At 40.5% G+C, this 24,998-nt stretch overlaps 1 protein-coding gene across 2 annotated transcripts in view; it reads right to left on the reverse strand.

Annotated features, from left to right (window-relative positions):
- YES1 (YES proto-oncogene 1, Src family tyrosine kinase) overlaps positions 1–24,998 on the reverse strand; it is a 90,578-nt gene that overhangs the window by 34,236 nt on the left and 31,344 nt on the right. The gene's annotated exons all lie outside the window — the stretch shown is intronic.

The following is a 24,998-nucleotide window of genomic DNA, read 5'->3' on the forward strand; positions in this document are numbered from 1 at the left end:
CAATCACCTTTAATAGTCCAATGCCACCATGCCACAGTATATTGGGAAAACCATGGGCTCTGAAGCCAGAGAGGGCTAAATTTGAATCCTGGCTTCCTACTTAGTAGTGGAGTGATCTCAGGGTATGTTGCTTAACCTCTATGCACTTCAGTTACTTGAAAAAGTATCGCTGGGCGCAGTGGCTCACGCCTGTAATCCCAGCACTTTGGGTGGCCAAGGCGGGCGGATCACTACGTCAGGAGATTGAGACCATCCTGGCTAACACGGTGAAACCCTGTCTCTACTAAAAATGCAAAAAATTAGCTGGGCGTGGTGGCAGGCGCCTGTAGTCCCAGCTACTTGGGAGGCTGAGGCAGGAGAATGGCGTGAACCCGGGAGGCAGAGCTTGCAGTGAGCAGAGATCGAGCCACTGCACTCCAGCCTGGGCAACAGAGCGAGACTCCGTCTCAAAAAAAAAAAAAAAGGAAAAGTACCTGGGGGCCAGGCGCAGTGGCTCACGCCTGTAATTGTAGCACTTTGGTAGGCCTAGGCGGGCCAATCACTTGAGGTCAGGAGTTCAAGACCAACCTGGCCAACATGGTGAAACTCTGTCTCTGCTAAAAATACAAAAATTAGCTGGGCGTGGTGGTGCACACCTGTAATCCCAGCTACTAGGGAGGCTGAGGCACGGGAATCACTTGAACCCGGGAGGAAGAGGTTGCAGTGAGCTGAGATCGTGCCAGTGCACTCCAGCCTGGGTGACAGAGTGAGACTCTGTCTCAAAAAAATAAAAAATAAAAAAGCATCTGGGTGATAAAATTGTCTGTTAAAAAAAAAACAGAGAAAGAAAACACAATAGAAAAAAAAAGAGAAAAACCTACCTCATAAGGTTTACTATGAGGATTAACTTTATTACGAATTCTAGACAATCTGGCACACAATGGGTACTAGCAAATATTGTTGTATTCTGTCTATACCAGCACTATGCCAACAGAAATACAATCTAAGTCACAAATGTGAGCCACGTAATTTTAAATTTTCTAATTTAGTGTAGCCATATTAAAAAAGTACAAAGAAACAGGTAAAATTAACTTTAGTATTTTATTTAACCCAGTATATAAAAAACATGTTTATTTCAACATGTAACCAATATAAACATTTTAATGACATTTTATTTTTTCATACTGAGCCTTAAAAATCTAATGTGTATTTTGTACTTGGAGTACATCTCAACTGGACTAGAGACATTTCAAGGGCTCAAGAGTTGTATATGGCTAGTGGCTATCATACAGGACAAAGTAGATCTATACCTTTTCCCTTCCTTGTCAATGGAAACACCCCTAATGCTCACCAAATTTAACCCCAATCTATCTTTTCAACCTTTCCAACTTTTTTTTCTACTATCCTCATACTTATGCTCACACACACACAAATCGTGTTTTCCCAATGCATATGCCCTGTGCTTTCCCATTTTGGGTTTCTTTTTCCCCCTTCTAAAATTGTCTCTGTCTCAAGTATTCTCCCCACCTCTCTACCTGCTAAAATCCTATCCTTTCACTGATGGTCATCACAAATGTTACTTTTCCATTCAGGCTTTCCTTATAATCAGTAAAATATCTTTTCTCTTCAAACCCACAATATACCTTTGGGGAGATTTTCTTATGAGGCTCACTTTATTCCATTTTATATACCATTTTTTATTTACTAGTCTAATCCCAACCTACCCCCAAATTAATGGCAATACACTCCTTCGAAGTAAGATTTGTGCTTTACTCATCGCTTACCTACCGTATTATCTACCATATAGGTTTACTAACATTACAAAATCTGAATTATTCTATTCACTTTCTAAAGAAGCACTAATATAGAATTCATTAATTCACTTACTTTCAAAGGTCATTCTTATTTGTATAGTTTTTCCCTTTCTATGACACTCAAAAGGAAGTAGGTGAGTGTTGGCCGCCTCATGAATTCTGAAAGACTAAACATTTACAACCTCAGCTGTACAATAATAATTTAAAATGTAGCTACATATATTAAAATAGAAGCAGTCTCAGAACCTCAGAATTGGGTTTTAGATCACTCTCTTAAATGGGTATATTCTAAAGATGTGAGTTAACTATAAGCATCAAAATATAACCAGGGCCAGGCACGGTGGCTCACGCCTGTAATCCCAACACTTTGGGAGGCCAAAATGGGTGGAGAGCCTGAGGTCAGGAGTTCGAGACCAGCCTGGCCAACATGGTGAAACTCCGTCTCTATTAAAAATACAAATATTAGCTGGGCGCGGTGATGGGCGCCTGTAATTCCAGTTACTTGGGAGGCTGGTGCAGGAGAATCGCTTGAACCCAGGAGGCGAGGTTGCAGTGAGCCAAGATTGTGCCATTGCACTCCAGCCTGGGTGACAAGAACGAAACTCCGTCTCAAAAACAAACAAACAAAAACCCAAAACAGGATCTGGAAACTTAATATACGGTCAGCCTTTTGTATCTATGGGTACTGCATCCATGGATTCATCCATGGATTCAACCAAGATTCAGAAGTTTCAGAAAAAAATTGTGTCTGTACTAAATACGTACAGACTTTTTTTTCCTTGTCATTATTCCCTAAACAACATAGTACAATAACTATTTACATTGTATTAGGTATTATAAGTAATCTGGAGACAATTTATTTATTTTTCTTTTTTTATTTATTTTCTATTATTATACTTTAAGTTCTAGGGTACATGTGCACAACGTGCAGGTTTGTTACATATGTATACATGTGCCATGTTGGTGTGCTGCACCCATTAACTCGTCATTTACATTAGGTATATCTCCTAATGCTATCCCTCCCCCCTCCCCCCACCCCACGACAGGCCCCGGTGTGTGATGTTCCCCTTCCTGTGTCCAAGTGTTCTCATTGTTCAATTCCCACCTATGAGTGAGAACATGCGATGTTTGGTTTTCTGTCCTTGCGATAGTTTGCTCAGAATGATGGTTTCCAGCTTCATCCATGTCCCTACAAAGGACGTGAACTCATCCTTTTTTTATGGCTGCATAGTATTCCATGGTGTATATGTGCCACATTTTCTTAATCCAGTCTATCATTGAGGGACATCTGGGTTGGTTCCAAGTCTTTGCTATTGTGAATAGTGCAATCTGGAGACAACTTAAAGCATACGGGGGACTGGGCGCAGTGGCTCGCACCTGTCATCCCAGCACTTTGCAGGGCCAAGGCGGGTGGATCACCTGAGATCAGGAGTTTGAGACCAGCCTGGCCAACATGGTGAAACCCTGCCTCTACTAAAAATACAAAAGTTAGCCACGTGTGGTGGTGCGCACCTGTAGTCCCAGCTACTCGGGTGGCTGAGGCAGAAGAATCGCTTGAATCCGGGAGGCGGAGGTTACAGTAAGTCGAGATTATGCCACTGCACTCCAGCCTGGGTGAAAGAGTGAGATTCTGTCTTTAAAAAAACAAAAAACAAAAAACGAAACAACAAAAAAACAGCATATGGGGGATTTGTACACAGGTTATATACAAATACATGCCATTTTATATCAGGGACTTGAGCATCTGGGGATTTTGGTATCCACAGGAGGTTCTAGAAGGCTCTACAATTTCCCATGGATCTTGAGGGATGACTAAAGTGAAAATATTGTAAAGGAATTATAAGCTAAATATATAAAAGGCAGTTGCTTCTAAAAGTATTAGAAAAAATTAAAGTTAAGTAGTTTCATAATCTAAAGTTGGAAAAGTCTTTTAAAGTATAAAGTAACTTCCACATTGAGGGGGGCAGGGGTGGGGACAAAAGTTTAAGAGAAGCTAAAATATCTTTGTACTTGCTCATGCTTTCTTATTCTCTCAATACATAATAAATGTACACATGTGGAATCTGGTTGACATTCTTAATACAGACAACTCTTATGCATGAAAAGAAAATGTCCAATGGAAAAACATGAAAACCTATCAAGAGACAATTCACAACATAGGAAGGGCCAATTAACATATGAAAATGCATCCAACCAGGCCGGGCGCGGTGGCTCAAGCCTGTAATCCCAGCACTTTGGGAGGCCGAGGCAGGCGGATCACGAGGTCAGGAGATCGAGACCATCCTGGCTAACACGATGAAACCCCGTCTCTACTAAAAATACAAAAAATTAGCCGGGCGTGTTGGCGGGTGCCTGTAGTCCCAGCTACTCGGGAGGCTGAGGCAAGAGAATGGTGTGAACCCGAGAGGCGGAGCTTGCAGTGAGCAGAGATCGCGCCACTGCACTCCAGCCTGGGGCACAGAGAAAGACTCCGTCTCAAAAAAAAAAAAGAAAATGCATCCAACCTTCCCAGTCTTCCAAGAAATGCACATTATAAGAAGATATGCCTTTTGTGGTTATCAGACTGGAAGATGTTGACTCAATATACTTAAGCCTGAAGGCAAAATTGTAACTATCAATATATATCCACAAAATATGTAAAAACTGGGAGGGGGAAAGGTCCACCGTTCCCCACCCCACTTTCTGTCAGGGCCAAGCACTATTCTTTGCCATTAAAAAAAAAAAAAAAAAAAAAAAAAAGTTCAACCGTAAAAACCTTAAAAGTCGGTACAAGGAATTTACAAAATTACCTGCATCCAAAGTCTAAATATCAAGAAAACAGCATTAACTATTACATAAATTATACTTTGAAAGAACAGCAGTTGTGTGAAGGAGGAAAAATTATGGGGGAAACCCAGTAATACTGTAATTTAAATTCTGATAGGACAACTTGGAAATACCATGTCAATTCACAACAGAGGCTCCTATAATTACCCGACCACCTCAGTTTCCATTCCCAGCTTAATTCCTCATCCTCACCTCCTTTACCCATAACCATCTTCCCTCAAAAGTCACACCTTTTCTCCTTACCCTATCAAGTCTTCCATTACTATGCTTAACCTGTCCTCCAGCCTCATTTTCTTAATCCAGAGTACTGAACCTAATGCCTCACATCTACGCACTTTTCTTTCCAATAACTCTAGGATAGCCCATCAATTTCAGTCCAGTTCCACCAGCACCCCAGTATCAATGCATAGGACCCATCATTGCTGCTCATCTCATTTAGAAATATTACTAATGTCATATGTGATTCATATTTTTAAGTAAACTTCAGGTGCAATATGAGTTAAACTGATTTTTATGGGTTGTCTTAGAAATGTTAACATCATGGCTGGGCATGGTGGCTCATACCTGTAATCCCAGAACTTTGGGAGGCCAAGGTGGGAGGATCACCTGAGGTCAGGAGTTTGAGACGAGCCTGACCAATGTGGAGAAACCCTGTCTCTACTAAAAATACAAAATTAGCTGGGCGTGGTGGTGCATGCCTGTAATGCCAGCACTTTGGGAAGCCAAGGTGGGCGGATCACCTGAGGTCAGGAGTTTGAGACCAGCCTGACCAACGTGGAGAAACCCTGTCTCTACTAAAAATACAAAATTAGCTGGGCATAGTGGTGCATGCCTGTAATCCCAGCTACTCAGGAGGCTGAGGCAGAAGAATTGCTTGAACCCAGGAGGCGGAGGTTGCGGTGAGCCGAGATTGCGTCATTGCACTCCAGCCTGGGCAACAAGAGCGAAACTCCATCTCAAAAAAAAAGAAAAAAGAAATGTAACATCATTTAAAACATTTATATGGAAACCTACCTGTTGGATATTATACTGATTACCTGGGTAACAAAATTTATCTGTAGGCCAAACCCCACAACACATAATTTACCCATGTAACAAACCTGCACGTGCACCCCTTGAATCTAAAAGTTGGAAAGAAAAAACAATAAACCAAACAAGAAAAATTCCCCAAAATAAAAACATAAAACATTTATAGGAAAAGTCTCTTCCAAGTTCCAAGCTACTGACTTATAGATATATATTCATTAATAACATACATTATGGGAGAAAAAAAAAACTATATACTGGGTACAATGTACACTACTCAAGTGACGGGTGCACCAAAACCTCAGAATTCACCACTACATAATTCATCCATTTAACCGAAAACCACTTGTACCTCAAAAGCTATCAAAATAAAACCAAAAACTAAAAATATTGTATATTAGACACTGTAAAAGGAGCTGGGAGGAAAGAAATGGTCCCTTTTCATTAAAAGGTCACAAATGTAAGAAACAAATACAACATTATACAATGTGAAAAATGCTAGAGTGTGACAAAATGTTAGAGTGGAGGTATGTACAAAATACCATGGAAATACAACAAATGTTATCAGCTCTGCTTAAAGCGCTTAGGAAAAAAAGTTTTGCAAAGGAAGTGGTATCTGAGCTTGGTCTTGAAGAGTTGGAGATTTGGGGAAAAGAAAAGGATATTCCAGGAAGAATGAAAAGTGTACAGAATGGCTCAGATGCTTGAAACAGCATGGTTCATTTTAGGAACAGAAAATTTCTCTGTTCCAAGAGTGTGAAGGACTGTTTGTGAGCTGGGTAGGACAGGCAGCTAGAGAGGAGATTTAATATAGAAGATTATTTGTTATGCAGTAACTTTTAGACTTTCTCCAGGGAGCATTAGGAATTTAATCCAGAATTTTTGTTTTGAGGAATAGCGGGAGAAGATGTGTTTTATAAAAACTATGACAAAAGGATGAATTATACAGCCTAGAAAGAAGAAAAAATAATGACAGCAGTTAGACAAGTTATAAAACTATTCCAACTGACCCATGTGAGAAAAGGCAAAAGCAGCCAGGTGTGGTGACTCATGTCTGTAATCTCAGCATTTTGGGAAGCTGAGGTGGAAAGATCGCTTGAGCCTAGAAATTTGAGAGCAGCCTGGGCGTCATGGCAAAACCCCATCTCTACAAAAAATACAAAAAATTACCCAGTTGTGGTGTGTAGTGGCACATCCCTATAGTTCTAGCTACTTGGGAGGCTGAGGTGGGAAGATCACCTGAGCCCAGGGAGGTCAAGCCTGCAGTGAGCTGTGATCGTGCCACTGCACTCCATCCTGGGTGACAGACGAGATCCTGTCTTAAAAAAAAAAAAAAAAAAAAAAAAAAAAAAAGACGAGCTGGAACAGTGCGGGGCCAATGATAATGGGGGAAATGAGAAGTGTATAATAATCAAGGTTGTCAGTTAAATATGGAAAGAGGAGACATTAAGAAAAAGTCGAGGCCAGGCACAATGGCTCACACCTGTAATCCCAGCACTTTGGGAGGCAGAGGCAGGCAGATCATGAGGTCAGGAGATCGAGACCATCCTGGCTAACAGGGTGAAACCCCGTCTCTACCAAAAATACAAAAAATTAGCCGGGCGTGGTGGCGGGCACTGTAGTCCCAGCTACTTGGGAGGCTGAGGCAGGAGAATGGTGTGAACCTGGGAGGCGGAGCTTGCAGTGAGCCGAGATCACGCCACTGCACTCCAGCCTGGGCGACAGAGTGAGACTCCGTCTCAAAAAAAAAAAAAAAAAGAAAAAAGAAAAAATCATTCATTCTTCAGTATTTATTGAACATTTTTAAAGTACTTACTATACGTGTATTAAGGGTTGGCTGGCTGCAAAGTTTCCAGTTTTATTTATTTTTTATTTTTTTATTTTTTTTGAGACTGACTCTCACGCTTGTTGCCCAGGCTGGAGCACAATGGTGTGATCTCAGCACACTACAACCTCTGCCTCCTGGATTCAAGCGATTCTCCTGTCTCAGCCTCCCAAGTAGCTGGGATTACAGGCATGTGCCACCATGCCCGGCTAATTTTGTATTTTTAGTAGAAACGGAGTATCACCATGTTAGTCAGGCTGGTCTTGAACTCCTGACCTCAAGTGATCCACCTGCCTTGGCCTCCCAAAGTGCTGGGATTACAGGCGTGAGCCACTGTGCCTGGCCAAAGTTTCTAGTTTTAACCAAGTGGAGAGTAACACTATAATTAAGGTAGAGGACAGAGGAACAGATTTTTTGGACCAGTTTCAGATGGTTTGTTTTAGGTTCATGCTGTGAAGTCTGGTGGGGGATTAATAATATGTTTAAAGCTCAGAAAAAGATGGAAGCCAGAGATAGATTAAACAAAAATAGTTTCATAGTTTATCTGAATCCTTTTTTCTTTTTTTTTCTTTTTTTTTTTTTTTGAGATGGAGTCTCATTCTGTTGCTCAGGCTGGAGTGCAGTGGTGCGATCTCGGCTCACTGAAACCTCCACCTCCTGGGTTCATGCGATTCTCCTGCTTCCTGAGTAGCTGGGATTACAGGTGCATACCACCACACCTGGCTAATTTTTTGTGTATTTTTAGTAGAGACGGGTTTTCACTATGTTGGCCAGACTGGTCTCGAACTCCTGACCTTGTGATCTGCTGCCTCAGCCTCCCAAAGTGCTGAGATTACAGGAGTGAGCCACCTCACCCAGCTTATCTGAATCTTTTAAAGATAATAAAACTCTCAAATAAGGTACAGATTTAGAGGAAATCAAAAGAATTAATACAATGTTGGAGGACACCTACATACAAGGATAAGACAGGGAGAGAAATTAGGAAGCAACCATTAGAGTTGGGAATACTTCCATAGATACAAAAACATAGAAAAGATAATCACCAACTTCAAGACACTGGACAGGTTTGGGAAAGAGTTACAACTATATATATATCTATATATAGATAGATAGATAGATAAGATATATCTGTAGCAATTTTTTCATTAACATGAAGCAGAGAAAATATTAGTGTGTTAAATGTGGATAAATTATTTTTGTTTGAAGTATTTTATAATTTAACACTTTTTTTTTTTGACGCAGAGTCTCGCCCTGTCACCCAGGCTGAAGTGTAGTGGTGTGATCTTGGCTCACTGCAACCTACCCCTCCCTGGTTCAAGCGATTCTCCTGCCTCACCCTCCCCAGTAGCTGGGATTACAGGCGTGCACCACCACGCCCAGCTAATTTTTTGTATTTTTAGTAGAGACATGGTTTCACCTTATTGGCCAGTCTGGTCTCCAACACCTGACCTTGTGACCCACCCACCTTGGCCTCTCAAAGTGCTGGGATTACAGGTGTGAGCCACCACACCCGGCCAATTTAACACTTTTTAATAAGAAGTAAAATAAGTAGGAATAAACAGACTTTCAGGAAGAAAATGGCTAATAGTTTTAAAGACAAAATTAAGTCAAGGGGCACATAAAATGATTTTTTTAAAGGCCAGCTGATTTTTTTAAAGGCCAGTAATTTGGAGCTCACTGGTGACTTTACCAAGAGCATTTCTTAACTTCATGAAGACAAAAGCAAGATTGCAGTAAGTTGAAGAATAATAAGTGAGCCATGAAATGAGGTAATCTTTGGAATATCTTCATAAGTTGGGAACACATGCGTTATCAAGATGTTTCCTATCATTTCTTTGTCTACTTCACTGATCCTCTCCTTCACAGTATTAGTGTAATCAAATACAGTTGCCACTTGGTTAGTCAACAGCCATTCTTCCTCTTCTTTGATAAAAAGAACTGTGATTTTGTTGATCCTTCTTACGTTTGCCAAGTCCTTCAGGGGAGGCTCAGTGCCTATCCAGCCCTACATAGTAAATATTGATTTATTTAAGCCACTTACATGGTCTTATCTCTATTGCCAGTTGGCTGGTTGAGCCACGAGCATGGGCTTCCAGGAAGTTTTCCCCACTTGTAAAGAGGAATACAAGACAGAAATATTATATTTTCTTCCCATAGATGTTATCATCGATGATGCCTAAATCAAATGACTTGCTCCACATCCTTAAGACTTGTTATTAACACTTTTTAAAAACTGTTAATTAAATGTAAGTTAAAACCGCAAAGGGATATCACTACATGATTAGTGAAAGATGGTTATCTTTTCTGTTTTTGCATTTATGGAAGTATTCCCAACTCTAATAGGAAGCAACCACTAGAGTTGGGAATACTTCCATAAATACAAAAACATAGAAAAGATAATCATCAACTTCATTCTAGAATCAAAACATTCTAATTTCTCATTCTAACTGGTGTGTAGTGATATCCCTTTGTGGTTTTTACATTTCCCTAATGACTACACCTTATTTTGAACACGTTCTCATGTGCTTATTTGCTTCCCATCTCTACTTTGGTGACGTGACTGTTCAAATCAGTTTTTAAACTAAAGTGTCTGTTCAAATCAAATTTTTAATTGGGCTGTCTTCTTTCTGTTATGTTCTGGAAACAAGAATATTTACTACTCTAACACTATTATATTCTTTATATATTCTGGAATCTAGTTCTTTGTCAGATGTTTATACTAAACTGTGATATTTCTCCTAGTTCATAGGTTGCCTTTGCATTTTCCTAACAGTATCCTTGAACATGCTTTTAAATTTTAAGTTCAATTAAAATTTTTTATTTTTATGGTTTATGTTTTATATGTCCTGAAAATTCTTCACCAGAAGATTTTCTACATGTTCATCTGTAAGTTTGAACTCTTCTGTAAGTCAGGCCTATCGAGCCATTTTAAGCTAATTTTTGAATATATTATAACAGTCTTACATTCAAAAAAAATTTTTTTTGAGACAAGATCTGGCTACCCTGGCTGGAGTGCAGTGGCATGATCATGGGTCACTGAAACCTCCCCCTTCCAGGCTCAAGCTATCCTCTTATCTCAGCCTTCTGAGCAGCTGGGACTACAGGTGAGCACCACCACGCCTGGCTAATTTTTGTACTTTTTTGTAAGGACAGAGTTTCACCATGTTGCCCAGGCTGGTCTGGAACTCGTGAGCTCAAGTAATTCGCCTGTCTCAGCCTCCCAAAGTGATGGTATTACAGACATAAGCTACAATGCCCGGCCCCATGTTCAATTTTTTAAAACTCGATATCTAGTTCTCCTAGTACAATTTGTTGAAAAACCTATTCATTTCCCACTGAATTACCTTGCTAACTTTGTCAAAAAGCAATTAACCATGTATGTGTGTAGGTCTGTTTTCATTCTCTATTTTTCCCATTGTCCTACATATCTATTCTTATGTCAATGACCACAGTCGTCATTACTGCAGCTTTACTGTGTCTTGAAATTATATAATATAAAGCCTCCAGTTTTTTCATTTTTATTTATTTATTTATTTTTTGAGTCAGAATCTCGCTCTGTGTCTAGGCTGGAGTACAGTGACACGATCTCGGTTCACTGCAACCTCCATCTCCTGGGTTCAAGTGATTCTCCTGCCTCAGCTTCCCGAGTAGCTGGAATTACAGGCGTGCATCACCACACCTGGCTAATTTTTGTATTTTTAGTAGAGATGGGGTTTCACCATGTTGGCCAGGCTGGTCTCAAACTCCTGACCTCAAGTGATCTGCCTGCCTCAGCCTTCCAAAGTGATGGAATTACAGGCATGAGCCACTGTACCCAACCTTTTTCATCTTTTTCAAAATTGCTTTAAATACTCTAGGGCAGGGTCAGCAAATTTATTCTGTAAAATATTTTAAGCTTTGTGGACCATATGGTGTCTGTAACAACTACTCAACTCTGCTGGTTTACTGCAAAAGCAGGCTGAGACAATACGCACAACACACTAAGTGTTGCAATGTTAAAAAACAATTTCTAAAAGCAGGCAATGGGACAGGTGGCTTGCAAAGACCTGCCAAACCATGCATGAGGGTCTTTGCATTTCCATACAAATTTTAGAATCTCTACAAAAATGCCTGCTGGGATTCTGACTGGGATTATTCTCAATCTATAGATCAATCTGGGGAGAAATGATATTTTAAGAAAACTGACTTCCGCTTGATCCATGAATGTGGTATTTTATTTATTTAGGCATTTACAGACTTTTCCCAGCAGTGTTTTATAGTTTTCAGTGTACAGGTCTTGTCCAATTTTTGTGCAGTTTATCTCTAGACACTATGGTTTATGCCATTATAAATGTTACTACTTTATTTCTATTTCCAACTCTTCATCACTAACATATACCATCATGTGCAGCATAACATTTTGGTCAAGGAGGGACCACATATATGACGGTGGTCCCGTAAGATTATAATACTGTATTTTCACCATACCTTTTTTATGTTTAGATATGTTATTTATTTATTTATTTATTTATTTATTTATTTATTTATTTATTTTTGAGACAGGGTCTTGCTCTGTCGCCCAGGCTGGATGGAGTACAGTGGTGTGATCTCGGCTCACTGCAACCTCCGCTTCCCAGGTTCAAGAGATTCTTGTGCCTCAGCCTCCTGAGTAGCTCGGATTACAGGCATCTGCCACCACACCTGGCTAATTTTTGTATTTTTAGTAGAGACAGGGTTTCTCCATGTTGGCTGGGCTGGTCTTGAACTCCTGACCTCCAGTGATCCACCTGCCTCAGCTTCCCAAAGTGCTGGGATACAGGCATGAGCCACTGTGCCCAGCCCTAGATATGTTTAGATACACAAATACTTACCATTGTGTTACAACTGCCTACAGCATTCAGTATAGTGACATGTTTGTAGCCTAGGAGCCATAGGCTATACCATATAGCCTAGGTACATAATAGGCTCTAACATCTAGGTTTATGTAAGTACACTGCATGATGTTCACACAATGATGAAATCACCTGATGACACAACGTCAGAACATATTCCTGTCTTTAAAGTGACGCGCGACTGTGTGTAAATCTGTATACAAAGTATATTTGTATATTATGTTCTTGTAACTGTACTAAACTCACTTATGATTTCTAGTACTTTTATAGGTTCTATAGTATTTTCTACACTCAAGATCATGTGTACAAATAAACACTGTCTTACTCTTTACTCTCCTACATACGTCTTTTTCCCTGCTTACCTTATTCACTGACTAGTACCTCCAGTGCAATGTTGAACAGAAGTGATGAGAGAATATCTATGCCTCGGTTCTCAATCTTAAGAGGAAAGTATTTAGTCTATCACTATTAAGTATGATATTGCTGTAGGATTTTTGTATTATAGCAGAACTTCATAAGGCCAAGCAAAGTTCCCTTGTTTGCTGACAGTTTTTATCATAAATGAGTGAATTTTGTCAAAAACTTTTCTACATGTACTTAGATTATCATATAGGTTTTTTTCCTTTATTCAATTGATGTAGTGAATTTTACTGATTATATTGACTGTTAAGTAAACCTTGGGACCTTTGCATTCTTGAGATAAAACCCAATTGGTCATGGCATATTACCCTTTTATATGTTCCTGAAAGCTAATATTTTGCTAAATATTTTTGTCTATGGTCAAGAACCACATTGTTCTTTAGTAGTATTTTCCTGTAATTTCTGTGTTTGCTTTTGGTATCAGGATGTTGGCCTCACAAAATGAATTGGGAAGTACTCTCTTCCTTTTTTTTTTTTTTTTTTTGAGATGGAGTCTTGCTCTGTCGCCCAGGCTGGAGTGCAGTGGCGCGATCCCGGCTCACTGCAACTGCAACCTCTGCCTCCTGGGTTCAAGGGATTCTCCTGCCTCAGCCTCCCAAGTAGCTGGCAGTACAGGCGCGTGCCACCACACCCAGCTAATTTTTGTATTTTTAGTAGAGACGGGGTTTCACCGTGTTAGCCAGGATGGTCTCGATCTCCTGACCTCATGATCTGCCTGCCTCGGCCTCCCAAAGTGCTGGGATTACAGGCGTGAGCCACTGCGCCCGGCCCTTTTTTCTTTCTTTCTTTCTTTTTTTTAAGAGAGTTTTTAAGATTGGTATTATTTCGTCCTTCAATGTGAGTGATCAACAAGGACTTTCCCCTCTAGCTAGTAAAAACTCAAATGCTTCCCAGCCCTCTGTGACCTCTGATGTCTGTCAGTTCACATCAATCTAGTTGCTCTTTGTCTGGCTTTACAGTTTTACTCCATGTATGTTCATTCTAGAATTCAGCAAAAAGTCAGAGACTTCTATGGATAGCATTATTTTTTGACAAAATGTCCTTCCTGCTGAACTTTGCCCTAAAACTTCTTGCTGCCTCAGCTTCCATAAATTCCGATCTCTATCTCTTCCCTTGTTCTTTGCTCAAGATTCCCTGTCCCAGATCTACAATTTAGAATGTGCCCCAGGCAAAAAGCCAGGGTGGGTGAGTGACTGTAGAGCTCACTTTGTTTGTTTCCCTTCTTTTAGGGATCACAGTCCTGCATTGCTGTTGTCCAAAGTCTAAAACCCATTGTTTCATTATTTTGTCCAGATTTTCAAGGTTTTTGTGTGTTTGTGGAGGTGTGGGGGTTGAGAGATGGTAAACTCCATCATGGTCACTTAAAAATTCTGAAAAGTTGCCAGAGTGGTGGCTCATGCCTTTAATCCCAACACTTTGGAAGGTTGAGGTGGGAGAACTGCTTGAGGGCAGTGACTGTTAGGCAGTGACAGTAGGCACCACTGCACTCTGCTCTGGGCAATGAAGAGATATCCCATCTCAAAAAAAAAAAAAAAAAAATCTGAAAAGCTAAAACCTAGAAAAACATTTCATTCCTTGGTGTTAATAATCATTCAAGTGATGGCTGGGCATGGTGGCTCACGCCTGTAATTCCAGCACTTTGGGAGGCCCAGGCAGGCAGATCACTTGAGGTCAGGAGTTCAAGACCAGCCTGACCAACATGGCGAAACCTCGTCTCTACTAAAAATACAAAAATAAGCTGGGCATGGCGGTGCATGCCTATAATCCCAGCTACTTGGGAAGCTGAGGCATGAGACTCACTTGAACCTAGGAGGCGGAGGTTGCAATGAGCCAAGATTGCACCACTACACTACAGCCTGGCCAACAAGAGCAAAACTTCGTCTCAAAAAAAAAAAAAAAATCATTTGAGTGCAGAGGGTCTTATGTCTTAAATGAACTTGTGTTTAACTTTTTATTATAACAGAAAAATATGTATTCCTTAAAAATCACCTTCAAATAAATTAACATTTTAAGTGTTTTATTGCAATCTGTTAAGTACTCTGTGGCATTTTTCTCTTACATTTCAAGAAAGAAAACTTTTTTTGGTGATGGGGTTTCACTTTGTCACACAGGCTGGAGTGCAGTGGCGCGATCGCGGCTCACTGAAGTCTAGACCTCCCGGTCTCAAGCTATCCTCCCACCTCAGCCTCTCTAGTAGCTGGGACCACAGGTGCAGGCCACGACGCCTGGCTAATTTTTGTATATTTTTGTAGAGATAGGGCTTTGTCATGTTGCCCCGGCTGGGCACAGGGATCCCCACACTTCGGCCTTCCCTGGGATTACGGGTGTGAGCTACCACACCTGGCCTGGAAGAAAAAATTTTAAAAAGTATTTCCTTATGTATCTGTTTGGTAAGTTTAAACATTTATACTCAGCTTAATGTTGGGCTCTTTTGGACTGAAGAAGGGATTTTATTGTAAAGATAAAAATGGTAATAAGGAAGAGGCAAGAATTTCATATAAAAATCAGAAATTACAAGACAGTCTGATCGTACACCACAAAAGCATGTTCAAGTTTTTTTTGTTTTTTTTTTTTTTTGACATGGAGTTTCACTCTTGTTGCCCAGGCTGGAGTGCAATGCCGCGATCTTGGCTCACGGCAACCTCCGCCTCCTGGGTTCAAGTGATGCTCCTGCCTCAGCCTCCCAAGTAGCTGGGATTATAGGCATGCACCAACCACACCCGGCTAATTTTGTATTTTCAGTACAGACAGCGTTTCTCCATGTTGGTCAGGCCAGTCTCAAACTCCCAACCTCAAGTGATCCCTCCCACTTTGGCCTCCCAAAGTGCTGGGATTACAGGCATGAGCCACCGCACCCGGCCTGCATGTTCAAGTTTGAATGCAGGTCTTGATACTAGGTTAACATTGCTTTGTTTTCCAGAACTTATTGCTTCCCTACCATAATGTGGATTAAGCATCTCTATTTCTTTTTTCTTTTTTTTTTTTTGAGATAGAGTCTCACTCTTGTCACCCAGGCTGCAGTGCAATGGTGCGATCTTGGCTCACTGCAACCTCTGCCTCCTGGGTTCAAGCAATTCTCCTGCCTCAGCCTCCTGAGTAGCTGGGATTACAGGCACACACCACCATGCCCAGCTAATTTTGTATTTTTAGTAGAGACGGGGTTTCACTATGTTGGTCAGGCTGGTCTCGAACTCCTGATCTCAGGTGATCCACCTGCCTCGGCCTCTCAAAGTGCTGGGATTACAGGTATGAGGCACCACACCCGGCCAGCATCTCTATTTCTGTACTTCTGATGTTTCTGGCTAACTACTTTACTCTCTACTGACATACCTATTCTCTACCTCATAATTTCTACTTACTCATAATTTTTATTCATTTGTGGTTTGCTCCAGGTTCCCTCAATCTTCCACAGCACTTGAATTGCCTATTTCTGAGTTTGCATTTGCATGGCCAAGAGTAAAGGCAAAATAATATAAACTGCTATCTAACTGCACTAACCTGCTGACCAGTTATGGTTTGGCTATAAGCTGGCCCTATGATTTCCTTAAGAGGCTGTGGACTAGAAGGTACTATGATGACTGGCCTCTTTAGCACAATCTCTTCTTAACATAAGGTCTCCTCAACTGATCTTGCTTTAATAGCTAGTAGAAATACACATTTTAGCAAAATGCACTGAAAGTAAAAACTTTTCAAATTGAAACAAATTTCCACATTAGATTTTTCTTTAATGGAGATGAAGTCATAAATCTGGAAGATTAATGTTTAATGCTGATCCAGCTCTACTAAGTCACCTGCCATTACCAGGGGAGGAGTCAAGTCAGTACAGACAGCTTTACTTTGTTCCCTCCTCATACCTGAACTACTTTCATCTTCCTGCATAATGGGCAAGAGAAGGCAGAGTAGAACCAAAAGAGCTTTGCTGATGGGGCAAGTTCTCAGGAGCAGAGAAGTAAAACGGCCCCTTTCCTATTTCTTATATGGCTGTCTTGTCACCCAAGAAGGTAAATAAGTGTATTCAAAAACTTGAACCATGACACTCATCTTTCGATTCAAAATCCTGTACGAATTAAAAGGCTGGTAAGACAGTGAGGAAAGACAGCCACCAAGAAATGCTACCAGGTATTTAAGATGGTCAGGCATTCTCTTCTCTTTTAAAACCTCTAGACTTTCATAATCCTGTCCATTATATAATAACTTTCCTGCTTCTTTTCTTTCCATATAACCCACTTCTTTTAGCAAACTTTGTTCCAACTTTCCTATGTTTCTCACATTCACTTAAAATACAATCTGATCCAATGCTAATAATAAAAGGAAAAAATAAGAAAAAAACTGAGGTTCTCTCTCTTCCTTAAAACACTTTTCCCTTCTTTTTTTTTTGAGACGGAGTCTTGCTCTGTCGCCCAGGCTAGAGTGCAGTGGTGCGATCTCGGCTCACTGCAACCTCCGCCTCCTGGGTTTGAGCAGTTCTCCTGCCTCAGCCTCCTGAGTAGCTGGAATTACATGCGCCCACCATCTTGCCCAGCTAATTTTTGTATTTTTTAGTAGAGACGGGGTTTCACCATCTTGGCCAGGCTGGTCTCAAACTCCTGACCTTGTGATCCACCCGCCTTGGCCTCCCAAAGTGCTGGGATTACAGGCGTGAGCCACTGCACCTGGCCTTCCCATCTGCTTTCTAAGATATTACCCTCTTGGTTTCCCCCTGTCTTACTGGCGGCTCCTTCTCAGTCTCCTTTGCTGACTGTTCCTCATCTCCCTGACATCTACACACTGGACTGCTGCCGCAAAGACTTCTCCATTTACATTCATTCCTTTGGTGACATCACCCAGTCTTATATCTTTAAATACCACCTGCAAATTGATGATTACCAAATCTATATCTTTATGGACTTCTGGACTTCTCACTTGAACTCACTTTAACTGTCTACGCAATATCTTCACTTGGACGTCTAAAAGGATTTCAAATTTAACATTTCCAAGAATCCTAATCTTCCTCCCCAAACCAACTCCTCCTGCAATCTTCCCCCATCTCGATAAATGTTAATGCCATTCTTCTAGTTGTTCAGGCCAAAACTCTAAAGTCATCCTTATTATCTATTTCACACCCTTAAATTCCTCAGTAACTCCCCTGGCCCTATTCTCAAAATATATTCGGTATCTGAAAACTTCTCTCCACCTCCCACTGCTACCCTGGTCTAAGTCACATCATCTTTCACTAATTCAACAATATTGAATTATTCTAATAGCCTAACTGGTCTCCCAGTTCCTGCCATTGCACCTTTTACAGGCTTGTCTCACAGTAGTAGTTTAACATCACTCCTCTGCCATAATCCACCCAAAGACTTCCAATTGCACTTAAAGTCAAAGCCAAAGTTCCTACTATGGCCTTCAAGATCCAATAACTTACTATGTAGCCTTCAATTCCTACTACTGTGCCCCAACTTGCCTCACTTCTGCTACACTGGCCTTCTTGCTCTCCTTCAAACAGACCAGGCATACTCCCAGCTTATTGTATGTATGGCAGAACAGTTAAGAGCACAGACATCAGAGACAGAATGTCTGGGTGCAAAGTCTAAGTCCATCACTTACTAGCTGGGTGAACTTCAACAAGTTACTCAACCTTTCTGTGTCCCAGTTTCCTTATCTGTAAAATGCTGACAGACCAAGACACCCTGTCAGCACCCAAGAAGCCCATCTCATGCTATTAACCATGCTCAGTTCCTCTTAACCACTATCTTGACTTCTAACATTACAGTTTAAGTTTTGCCTGCTTGTAAGGCTTCTTATAAATGGAATCACGGCCAGGCATAGTGGCTCACGCTTGTAATACCAACACTTTGGGGATCATGGCTGGGCGTAGTGGCTCACACCTGTAATACCAACACTTTTGAAAGCCAAAGCAGGAGGATTGCGTGAGCCCAGGAGTTTGAGACCACCCTGAGCAACATACTGAGACCTCATCTCTACAAAAAGTAAAAAAATTGGCTGAACATGGTGGCATACACCTGTAGTCCCAGACACTTGGAAGGCTGAGGTTGGAGGATCGCTTGAGCCTGGGAGATGGAGGCTACAGTGAGCCGTGATTGTGCCACTGCACTCCAGCCTGGGTGACAGAGTGAGACCTTGCCTCAAATAAACAAATAAAAATAAAATGGAATCATATATAATGCATTATTTTGTATTTGACCTCTTTCACTTAACGATGCTTGTGAGACTCATCTGTATTATCAGGAACAGCTGTACTTTGTTTTCACTTCTGTGTAGCATTCTTTTATATGAATATACCATAGTAAGGGATATGAATTGTTTCCAGTTTTTTTTTGCTATTATAATAATGACAGCAATGAACATTCCTGAGCCCTCCTTGGTACACATGTATGCATATTCCACTGGACGTAACCTTGCAATAGATTGCTGGGTCAAAGTGTTTGCACTGCTAAACAGTTTTCCAGAGTAGCTATAGCAGTTTATACTCTCACCAGCGAGCATGAGAGTTACCATTGCTTTACATCATCAATACTTGGTATATTTGATATATTTTTTTTGAGATGGAGTCTCCCTCTGTCGCCCAGGCTGGAGTACAGTGATGCAATCTTGGCTCACTGCAACCTCTGCCTCTGGGGTTCAAGTGATTCTCTTGCCTCAGCCTCCCATGTAGCTGGGATTACAGGCTCATGCCACCCCGCCTGGCCAATCTTTTAAAATGTATCTGTTCTGGTGGGTGTGTAGGAGTCTCTCATTGTGATTTTAATTTTAGGTTCATAATTACTAATGAAGTGGCACCTTTACATATGTTTACCGGACATGATCTTTTGTGAAAGGTCTGTTCAAGACACTTATCCATTGTTCTATAGGGTTGTCTGTCCTTTTCTCATTGACTTGTAAGGCATTCGTTAATTTTCTGTATATTGGAGGAGTAGGATTTAGTGCATTTAATCCTGTATCCCCAGAACCTAGAAGACAGTCTGAAACATAAAAAGCATTAATATTTTTTACATGAATGAATGCTTGCCTGGCTGTTTTCAGATCCTAATCATACCCATTTCTACAATTCTGCCTCATAATCTGACAATATATGCTGATTCCTAACCTCCAATCCAACCCAAGGAGGTTCTAAAATGTTGATTGCCTAACAATCTTTATAAAGTAGAACACTGTCTGTAACACTCTCTTGGATACATCTGTCAAGGGCTTCCTACAACCTACAAAATAAAACCTCAACTCTTAACCAGGCATTCCGGGTGAACTTCTCCAACTTACTTTTCTAATATGCTTTCTCTATCATCTACTAATCTTCCAAAACATGTATTTGTGGTTATGAAAAACAAAAAGGCCAATTAGACATTAACCACAAAAATCAGGGGGCAATTACTAATTTTTTTCGTTCTTTTGCTCGAGAAATTATTTTTGAAGTAGAGGCAGCAGGATGTGCAAAAGCTCATAAACAAGAGGGAACAAAGTGGGGTTTTAAGTTTTAAGTAGTTTGCTGCTGGTGAAGTACAACACAGAAGAACAAGAAGGAGGCTAAAACAGCAACAAGGAACAGAGCCTATGACTCAAGGATCTTATATTTCCTTCTATTTAGCACTAATTGCTTTATATATGTATATAAGGGCATTCATTTAATCTTGTTGGAAAAATAAATCACTGAATTGTAACTTGATGCTGATTAATTCTATTCAACAACCTGCCAGACATTTATATTCTTTCCTCCTCCAAAAAGCCAAGCCTAACAAAAATTCTAGAAATACTTGTAGGTTTTCCAACTATTTCCTAACTTATCAACTACATAAGTCATATGAAAAATTTTCAACTTTATGTTAGGTGGTCATCTATCAGAATTACTTATATCAGGCCGGGTGCACTGGCTCATGCCTGTAATCCCAACACTTTGGGAGGCTGAGGTGGGCGGATCACTTGAGGTCAGAAGTTCAAGACCAGCCTGGCCAACATGGTGAAACCCTGTCTCTACTAAAGATACAAAAATTAGCCAGGCATGGTGGTGTGCGCCTGTAATCCCAGCTACTTGGGAGGCTGAGGCAGGAGCATCGCTCTAACCCAGGAGGCAGAGGTTGCAATGAGCTGAGATCATGCCATTACACTCCAGCCTGGACAACAGAGTGAGACTCTGGCTTAAAAAAAAAAAAAAAAAAGGAATTAAAAAAAGAATTACCTATATCAGAACATACTTTATAGCAGCATGTTTAGTAAAGCTATAACAAATTTGAAGTAAGTTTATAATGTATCTGGTTCAATCATTAACAGTTAACACATTATTATGTTGTACACACATTATGTTGTACAGTGTTACACTGTTAAAGTATTTTGCTTTAATACAATTTTACACTTTGACAGTGCTTTATGTCTTCAAAGCTCTTTGTTATTATTATTTAATTTGATCTCCAAATAATCCCAATATGTTACCAGGACAAGTAGGCATAATCTCTACATTTCACATTTGAAGAAACTGAAATGGAGGGAGGGTTATTACATGCCTTGCTCAAGGACAGGGGGCTAAAAGTAGGCAAAACTAGGAACCAGTCTTCTGACTTCTATACTGCATTCTTTCTACTACCCATACAATCTTTAGGCAAGCCTTGTGTATAACATTCTTTGTTCATTGATAAGTTATTAAATATTAGCCCTTTAGAAAATGTAACAAACATGATAACATTATTTACAGTCAAATCCACTGCTCAACCTATGGCACAATCTACTAACTTTGGAAACAGCACCCTGCCTGTCAGCATGACAATGTTGCCTTATTATTAGTAACAGTGACTAAAAATTCTCAAATGATTTAACACATTTCTGAACCTCTTAAAAAATTAAATGTAATTATTTATATAAACGAACTCGAACAAGCTAATTGTGACATTACATGCTCTATCTAGTTTGGGAGGAATAGCCCTAGTCTGGCATTTTGCCCAGATGGCTTCAGTTTACACACAAGTTTTAAATCTTTAAGAAATCCTAGAAAAATAAATTTAGAGACTTAACTTCATAAAACATGAACAATTTCCATAGGTCACGGTGCTCTACAGGGCATAAACTAGTCTATGATTTTTCTCTTTCATTTTTAAATCCCCTCCCTTAAGCATAAAGCACAAAGGATAGGCAGGACCATAAAAGAGAAAACATAGGCAGAGAGAAGGAAGCAGCAGACTACTAAAGGGCGTGCACTTTGTCTTGTAAAAACAAACGAACTTCATTTTCCAAGAGTCAAAGGAGAAAAGAAATGTTAGCAATGGACAACTGATCTTGCAGGGGTCTGTAATGGTACCAATTTTTTTTTACCATCCTTTTCTTTTTTCTGCCCTTTAGATATACAAACAATTGACCTTAAAGAAAAGTAACCCAACTCCTTCTAAATTCCTGGAACTTCGTGGTTTCTTTAATGAAGTCTGATACAGGATCAGCCATGAGAAGAGCCTGATGTAAAGAATATGTAAATAACTGTATGGTTGGGTGCAGTGGCTGATCCCAGCAGTTTGGGAGGCTGAGGTGGGAGAATCACTTGAGTCCAGGAGTTCAGGACCAGCCTGGGCAACAAAAGGAGAACCCCATCCCGGCAAAAAAACGTTTAAATTAGCCGAGCATGGTGGTACACACCTGTAGTCCTGGCTACTCAGAAGGCTGAGGTGGGAGGACAGCTTGAGCCTGGGAGGTCAAGGCTGCGGTAAGCTATGATCGCACCACTGCACTCCAGCCCCAGAGAGAGAGTGAGACCCTGTCTCAAAAAAAAAAAAAAAAAAAAAAAAAAAAAAAAAAAAAAAAAAAAAAAAGTAGAGAATAATTTTTTTTGTTATAGATTATAGTAATAAAAATAACTTACAAATTAAAGCCTCAAGATTTTTAAAAAATGTATTAAATTCAACATAGAACAGATCTGAATTATGAAGATCCCAGGTAACAGTTAATTACCTTCAGCCACCTCAGGCAATTATTAAAGGCAGTTTGTTGGTAGAAAGGCACCTATCAAGTACTATTATGTATCATTCCCTCTACAAATCCAGTCAACTCAAAAAATAAGCTGACCATATACCTATCTCAAGAATCTTTATTCTCTCAGATTTTCACACCTTACTTCCAGTCTTTTGTCAAGATTTTAGACCAGCAAATTATAGTAAACAATTAGATACCACTTTCAAGTCCTTATGTCAATTAAATGCTCCTCAGGCAGTGCATGTACTCTTCTTTAATTGGGGTTTTAAACTTTAAAAACATCATCCACTTGTTTCTATAACAATGCATGTAGTCCTTTTTTTTTTTTTTTTTCCTTAAATCTCTTTAAGAGAGACTAAAGAGGCTGAGTGCAGTGGCTCATGCCTGTAATCCCAGCACTTTGGGAGGCTGAGGAGGGTAGATTACCTGAGGTCAGGAGTTCGAAACCAGCCTGGCCAACATGGTGAAAGCTTGTCTTTACTAAAAATACAAAAATTAGCCAGGCGCTGTGGCACACACGTGGTACTTGGGAGGCTAAGGCAGGAGAATCGCTTGAACCAGGGAGGTGGGGGTCACAGTTAGCCAAGATCATGCCACTGCACTCTGCACTCCAGCTTGGGCGACAGAATGAGACTCTGTCTCCAAAACAAAAACAAAAACACAAACTTAATCTCCAGTGTGGCAGTATTGAAAGGGAGGCCTTTAAGAGGCGATTAGATCATGAGGGCTCCACCCTTATTAATAAATTAATCCATGTATGGATTAATAAAGGATAAATGGATTCATGGGTCATCATGGGAGTACAACTGGTGGCTTTATAAGAGGAAGAGAGATCTTAGCTTAGCACAATAGCACGCTCAGTCCCCTCACCATCTGATACCCTGCACCACCTAAGGATTCTGTAGACAAGAGTCCTACCAGCAAGAAAGCCCTTCCCATATGCCACCCCATGACCTTGGACTTCTCTGCCTCCAGATCTGTAAGAAATAAATTCCTTTTCTTTATAAATTAGCCAGTTTCAAGTATTCTGAAAATGGACTAAGACACCTTCCTGTGCCCTATATGGCCAACTGGTCACCAAGACCTGACCATACTGCCCTGTAATCTCTAGAATTCTTCCATTTCTGCCCCAACTAATTACTTGTTCTATAGGGTTGCCTATACTTCCCTTGAAACTTCCCTTGACCACTAATTATTTACTGTCTGGATTATTGCAAAAGCCTCTTTAACTGACTTCCATCCTTCTACAGTGTTAGTTCTCCAATCCTTCCTGGCTATAATGTGAAAAATGTTTGTGTTCTCTAGAAAAGAAAGTCTGATTATGAGCCTTTGATGGTCCAGCCCCCTCTTTCTCCCAATATAAAGTCCAAACTCCTTAACATAAAATAGAAGACCTTGGCCAGAGGCGGTGGCTCATGCCTTTAATCCCAGCACTTTGGGGCCTGAGGTGGGTGGATCACCTGAGGTCTGGAGTTTGAAACCAGCCTGGCCAACACGGTGAAACCCCGTCTCTACTAAAAATACAAAAAATTAACTGGGAGTGGTGGCAGGCACCTATAATCCCAGCTACTCAGGAGGCTGAGGCTGAAGAATTGCTTGAACCTGGGAGACGGAGGTTGCAGTGAGCCGAGATCGCGCCATTGCACTGCAGCCTGGGAGACAAGAGTGAAACTGTCTCAAAAAAAAAAAAAAAAAAAAAAAAAAGAGGGCCTTGTATGATTTGCTTAACTTACCTCTCTTGGCTCTTGAATTTCTTTTAGATCCTCAAATGTACCATATTGTTCTCATAAATGCTTGGCACAACCTCCCTCTTTCCTTACGCTTGACTTGTGACTACTCAACCTTCAGGTCTTAGCTTAAACGTTCAAGGAATCTTCCTTGATCTCCCAAGTGCTCGCATAGTACATTTTATTCCTGCCCCCGCACCATTTATGACACTGAATTGTCACTGCCTATTTCTATCCTTCTCTGAACTGCAAACTTTGAGACAAGAAAATTTTCTCTCTTGTAGCTTAGCCTAGTGTTGGCCCATAGCTGATGCCCAGTGAATATTTTTACAGATCATGAATACAAACTGACCTTGGAGTTAGACACACATTTCAATTCTGGTTCTGTCACTTATTAGCTACTGTGATCCTTGATGAAATTACTTTACCTTTCCTAAGACTGAATTTCCTTTTTTTTTTTTTTTGGAGGAATAATACCTATCTTGCAAGGTTGTAAGAATTAACTGATATCATATGCAAAGCAATCATAGCACATACCCGAATGACAACAGTGTTTGCCTTGGTTAAG

The sequence above is a fragment of the Nomascus leucogenys genome, chromosome 4, assembly GCF_006542625.1.
Source record: "Nomascus leucogenys isolate Asia chromosome 4, Asia_NLE_v1, whole genome shotgun sequence".
Classification (NCBI taxonomy): Eukaryota; Metazoa; Chordata; class Mammalia; order Primates; family Hylobatidae; genus Nomascus; species Nomascus leucogenys.